This window comes from Myotis lucifugus, unplaced genomic scaffold, assembly GCF_000147115.1.
Source record: "Myotis lucifugus unplaced genomic scaffold, Myoluc2.0 scaffold_384, whole genome shotgun sequence".
Taxonomy (NCBI): Eukaryota; Metazoa; Chordata; class Mammalia; order Chiroptera; family Vespertilionidae; genus Myotis; species Myotis lucifugus.
The window spans coordinates 639,654-646,148 of NW_005871432.1; positions in this window are offsets into that span (position 1 = coordinate 639,654).

A 6,495-nucleotide genomic window follows, 5' to 3' on the forward strand; every position below is an offset into this window, starting at 1 on the left:
CTGGACAAAAATCGTGCACCTATGGATGAGGACAGTGGGTGGGGAGTGAGGGCGGAGGGTGGGGTGGGAGCTGGAAGGAGGGGAGTTATGGGGGGGAAAAAGAGGAACAAATGTAATAATCTGAACAATAAAGATTTAATTAAAAAATAAAATAAAATAAAAATTATTAATACATGTTGAATTTCATTTATTTATTTTTTTTTAGTGATCATTTGATTTTTTTCCTTTTAGTGTGTATATATGTTTTGGGGGATACCCTATATTTAATATATATAGGACCATTCCAATTTTCCATTTCTTTTTGAGTCAGTTAGGAGAATTTGTGTCTTTCAAGGAATTTTTCCAGTTCATCTAAATTGTTGAATTTATTGGTATAAAATTATTTCAGTATTTTCTTATTGTCCTTTTAATATCTAAAGAACCTGTGGATAGTTTATGCATGTCTAATATTGGTTATTTGTATTTTCTTCTTCATTAGTATTGCCAGTTTAACAATTTTTCTAATCTTTTCAAAGAACCAACTGTGGGCTTTGTTATTTTTTCTGTTGTTTATTGCTGTTCTTTTCCTAGCTTCTTAGTTAGATCACTGGTTTTGAACTTACTGGCTTTTCTATTGTTTGCATTTAAATTATACATTTCCCTCTAAAGTGATCTATTGCTCGATTACATTGAATTATTGGATCTAATTGAATTCCATTGTGATCTGAGAACGTACTTGGTATGATCTGAACCCTTTTAAATGTATTGAGATTGATGGGGCAGCTGATGAATTAGCTTGGTGAACAGTCGTCACAGGGGAATGGGGCACTCCGAGGTGAGGGCGTGCCCACGGGGCTCAGGCTGCTGCAGCACGGAGTGTGAGGCCCAGAGCCGGGCACGGAGACTGGGAGGTGGGCAAGGAGGCGAGGGCGCCAACCAGTCCGAAGGGTGGTGCCATGCCCCTCCCAGGAGGGTGTTTTGGTGAGAGATTTAGGTGGTTTTGGTTGTCGCCACGACTGGAGTCAGTGGTGACGGCCAGGGGTCTGAGAGACTGTGCTGTGAGCCAGATAATTCCAGAGTGAGGGCTGGTCCCGTGCCCAAGGAGACTTTCCAAAGTCCCACCAAACTCAGCCAGTGTATACGTGCAAGTCACGTATCACATTTAAAATGTTCTAGCAGCTACAGTAAGAAGGTAAAAAAGAGACAAGTAAAATTCTTTAGGTGATGTATTTTATTTAATTTGGTATATCCAAAATACTAATATTATTTCAACATATAATCAATATAAACATTATTAATGAGATTTATTACTTATTTTTTAATAATTGTCAGTCCAGCCCTAGCCAGTTTGGCTCAGTGGATAGAGCGTCGGCCTGTGGACTGAAGGGTCCCAGGTTTGATTCCGGTCAAGGGCACATGCCCGCATTGTGGGCTCAATCCCCGGTAGGGGGCATGCAGGAGGCAGCCAATCAATGATTCTTTCTCATCATTGATGTTTTTCTCTCTCTCCCTCTAGCTTCCTCTCTGAAATCAATAAAAATATATATTTAAAACAAATGTTATTAAGGAAAAATTCTCTCCTTAAATGCATACTACTGGCTACTATATAACTTCCTAACATAAATTTTAAAAATAATAATAGTCCAGTTGACAACATCCAGAGCAGCCACATTGCAAATGGCCAGCGGCTTGTGGCCACTGAACTGGGCGGTGCAGGTCGAGGCCTCAGTTCACTTTTGTGTGAACACCAAGCCTCTTGGGAATTGTATGTACGTGGGTTTTCCAGGAACGCTGCTACTGTGCAAACGGGATTGAGGTTTGACTGTATTTTGTTTTTTTCTGGAGCGTTACCAAGAGTTACGCACCATTTGGGGAAGTGAGATCATCCTACAGCACCCCCATTTCCGCTGAGTCCCCAACTCAGCCCACACCCCCGTCAGCGCCATTTGTGGCTTCATGGTCATGGTGATTCTACCTGTGGGGATAGGCAATGCGTTATTCCCTCCTGATGCCACTGGTTTACCCGCCTCCAAACGTATGACCTTATAATACATTACCTTTATTTCCTCTATGGATTATAGCTAAGCATTATATTGATTTTTTAAAATTTATGAGTGTAGCCCTAACCAGTTTGGCTCAGTGGATAGAGTGTCGGCCTGTGGACTGAAGGGTCCCAGGTTTGATTCCGGTCAAGGGCATGTACCTTGGTTGTGGGCACATCCCCAGTAGGGGGTGTGCAGGAAGCAGCTGATCGATGTTTCTTTCTCATCGATGTTTCTAACTCTATCCCTCTCCCTTCCTCTCTGTAAAAAATCAATAAAATATATTTTTAAAAAAATTATGAGTGTAGGTAGGTTGTATATGTGTACATTTCTTTTTTAAAATATATTTTATTAATTTTTTACAGAGAAGAAGGGAGAGGGATAGAGAGTTAGAAACATCGTTGAGAGAGAAACATCGATCAGCTGCCTCCTGAACACTCCCTACTGGGTGTTCATGCCTTTGACCAGAATCAAACCTGGGACCCCTCAGTTCACAGGCCAATGCTCTATCCACTGAGCCAAACCAGCTAGGGTCTGTATACATTCCTTACCAGGTTACTATAGGAGATATTGAACAGATCCAACTAGTACTAAACTATTGCTAATTATGAAAATACAAGCTATAAGTAAAAATATAAAAAATGTGAGTTATAAGAAGGAATGTTGGGTTCACAGCAGAGAAGGGCCCCCACGAGGTTTCACCCCTCTGGTCTAGAAGCTGAATGAAGCCAGAGCTCATCCCATCATAGGGCACAATTGGCTTTTTGATATGAAAGTCACACCAAACGTTCTCTGATTGGAGCAAACTCAATGATGCCATCAGATGATTTTAGAAGCTAAAGCGCTCTTCTCAGAACAGGCCTGTCATGTAGGATGGCTGTGTACATGCCCCGTTCTCTTACCAGGCCAAGTATTTACCATGAAGTATCAGACCTCCTTTCGTCCTCTCACGTTGGATCCTTTTCCTGATCTTAATCTATCGATCCATCTGGGATCCTGAGTTTCCCTGTTGCGACCCCCCCTCTGGGTGGGGCAGGCCGTGCTGGGTCACTGGAAGACCAGAGCATTAGACAATGAAATCACCTAGTTTGGCAGGAACGTGCTCTGTAGGAAAATATGTTTCATGCTTTTACCTTTTTCTCAACGGCAGCAGAGAGACCACCCTCGCTAGCACAGATGCAGTAACGAGTCAGATCAAGTGAAACTTTGTTTTTAGGGTGTTCCAAACACAGTTCAGACATTCTCAGGCCCTTTCACTCTGGTTTTTAGTCGTCTTTTTCCCTAAAGTGATTTCACGGGCCATGGAGCAGGCACCTCGTCACTGGCATGGTGGTGAGTGAGCAATACCTGTTGACCAAGTGGCTTTCTTCGTACTTGCCTCTTTGTTTCACATTTCAAGAGAATAATATTGGTCACCATTTACCGAGCAGCTTTTATGGGCCAAGCCCAGTGCCTGGTGTTTGGATCCTTTTAGGTGGGAATTACTGTCCATGTTTTATTTATTTACTAGTGGCCCAGTGCACAGATTCGTGCACATTGAAAGGAAATTAATTAGAAGAAATATTTTAATATCACTATTTGCTCCTTCTCTATAATAGACGTGTCAACCAAATTCATGATTGACAATGACAGATCAAAACACACACATGCGATTAGCGCCAGCGAGAGCTCTATATGTATCGCGCATGCATGAGTCAACCTAGCTTTTTATATATTAATTAGACCTGCTTTCTGATGTAGCTAAACTTTTTCCAGCCCAGTGAAGTGCCCCAACTTCTCTTTCAGGTAATTGTCAGCAACACAGCAGTAAATATCAACACAAAGCAGAATATTATTGTATATTATGCAGGGAGGACAAGGGGTGAAATATTTAACTACAGCAGTGTTTGACTATATTTTGTGCAGTGAGAAAACCTGAAGTCATTTTCAAGGTCCACCATTTCTTCTTTTCAGTTGGGTCAAGTTTCTAAATTTTCTAAATCTCCATTTTCCGGCTAATGAAAAGAAAATAGGATTCCACCGAGTCTCCTATCTACCTTCTGTGAGGATCAAATGAGGTGAGGCATGAGAAAATGCTTCATAGACATTTGGTTAAAGTGTAAAATGTTTCCACCTGGCTATAAAGTAAGTCGTGTTCCTGGGCTGAAGAAACTCCAAGGAGGCTAGTCACTAGGGAGAGGAAGCTGGCGTTGCTACATGACATCATTACCTGGCACCCACAGCCACCGTTTCCGGGCTGGGCTGTGGGCCACATTTTGTGCCATGGGGTCTCGGCAGTGTCCGCTGCAATTTGGTGGGTGTCGCTCTGAAGTAGTGGCGGGACCTGTGTCCACTTGGGGGAAGCCAAGTGTTGCTTTGTCGGTGCCAGGTCCGCAGTGCCGTTTCTTTGTAAATGGCCAGTGTGCGTCATGGCGGCTCCTGCATTGAGCGTCTGTCCCCTGGTGGTCAGTGTATATCATAGCGACTGGTTGGACGGACACTTAGCATATTAGCCTTTTATATAGAGAGACTTTTTATTAATATATTTTTATTGATTTCAGAGAGGAAGGGAGAGGAGGAGAGAGATAGAAACATCAAAGATGAGCCCTAACTGTTTTGGCTCAGTGAATAGAGCATTGGCCTGCAGACTAAAGGGTCCCAGGTTCGATTGGTTGCGGGCTCATCTCCAGTAGGGGGTGTGCAAGAGGCAGCTGATCGATGTTTCTCTTTTATCAATGTTTCTAACTCTCTATCCCTCTCCCTTCCTCTCTGTGAAAAATCAATAAAATATATTTTTTTTAAAAAAGAAACATCAATGATGAGAGAAAATCATTGATTGGCTGCCTCCTGCATGCCCCCTACTGGGGATTGAGTCTCAACCCAAGCATTTGCCCTTGACTGGAATCAAACTTGGGACCCTTAAGTCTGCAGGCAGATGCTCTATCCACTGAGCAAGCCGGCTAGGGCTGTCCATGTTTTACAAGTGACAAAAGATTTGATGAATCTTTTCATTTGCTACAGAGGCAGGCCCTTTAGTCTCTAAATAAATGTGGGTAGCCCGGCTGGCACGGCTCCGTGGTTGAGCAACAACCTATGAACCAGGTGGTCACAGTTCAATTCCTGGTTGGGTATGTGCCCCGGAGTTGTGGGGCATGCAGGAGGCAGCTGATCAAGGATTCTCTCTCATCGTTGATGTTTCTATCTCTCCCTCTCCCTTCCTCTCTGAAATCAAGAAAAATATATATTTGAAAAAATAAAATAAATAAATGTGGGTTGAGCTCATTTAGGTTTGAACCTCATCTCTTTTTCTTTCTTTTTTTTTTGAATATTTTTATTGATTTCAGAGAGGAATGGAGAGAGAGAGAGAGAGAGAGAGAGAGAGAAACATCAATGATGAGAGAGAATCATTGATCGACTGCCTCCTGCACTGCCACACCCTGGGGATCGAGCCCGCAACCTGGGCATGTGCCCTAGCCGGGATCAAACCGTGACCTCCTAGTTCATAGGTCGACGCTCAACCACTGAGTCACACCGGCCGGGCTGAACCTCATCTCTCATTTTTCTAAACAGCGGCCAGCACGGCTATCACCGCAGGTCAGTGAGCTCATTGGTTCTTCCCAGGCCGCTGCTCATCCTTGTTCAACAAGCTTGGGTAAGCACCTGCTCTGTGCCAGCCCAGGACACATACAGTCACTCACGCTCTTGGTGCGCCTGGGCCCAGGCGTAGGGCAGGGCTAACTCGTGCCCCCCAGATGACTGCTCCATGTCCGAGGTGGGAGTTGGGGAGCTGTCAGAGGCAGCATCCTCCGTGAGTGGCTCCAAGCTCAGTGCAGGCGAGGTCCTCCCACCGGCCCAGCTGCCGGCTCTCTCCTCAGTGACTGGAGTAATGGGTCAAACTGTGGCCTGGGCGTTTAAACCCCAAGGCTGGGGAGCAGGGTCCCCGGGGTAAGGTCTAGGCATGGATGGAGTGTTTGTGTGAACTAATATAAATTCAAAGTAAACATCATTACATAAAAGGGTACGGTCTTTTTTTTTTTAAGTTTTATTCATTTCAAACGGGCCGGATCCGGCCCTCGGGCCGTAGTTTGCCCACGGCTGCCCTAACCGGTTTGGCTCAGCGGATAGAGCATCGGCCTGCGGACTCAAGGGTCCCGGGTTCGATTCCGGTTGGGGGCGTGTGCCTTGGTTGCAGGCACATCCCCAGTAGGGGGCGTGCAGGAGGCAGCTGATCGATGTTTCACTCTCATCGATGTTTCTAGCTTTCTATCCCTCTCCCCTCCTCTCTGTGAAGAGTCAATAAAATATATTTAAAAAAAAAAAGATTCTCTCTTTGTCTTTAGCCCTTGGCATTTTGATTATGATGTGTCTTGGTGTGGTCCTCTTTGGGTTCCTCTTATTTAGGACTTTCTGCAGTTCCTGGACTTGTAAGTCTATTTCTTTCACCAGGTAGGGGAAGTTTCTGTCATTATTTCTTCAAATAGGTTTTTTTTTTTTT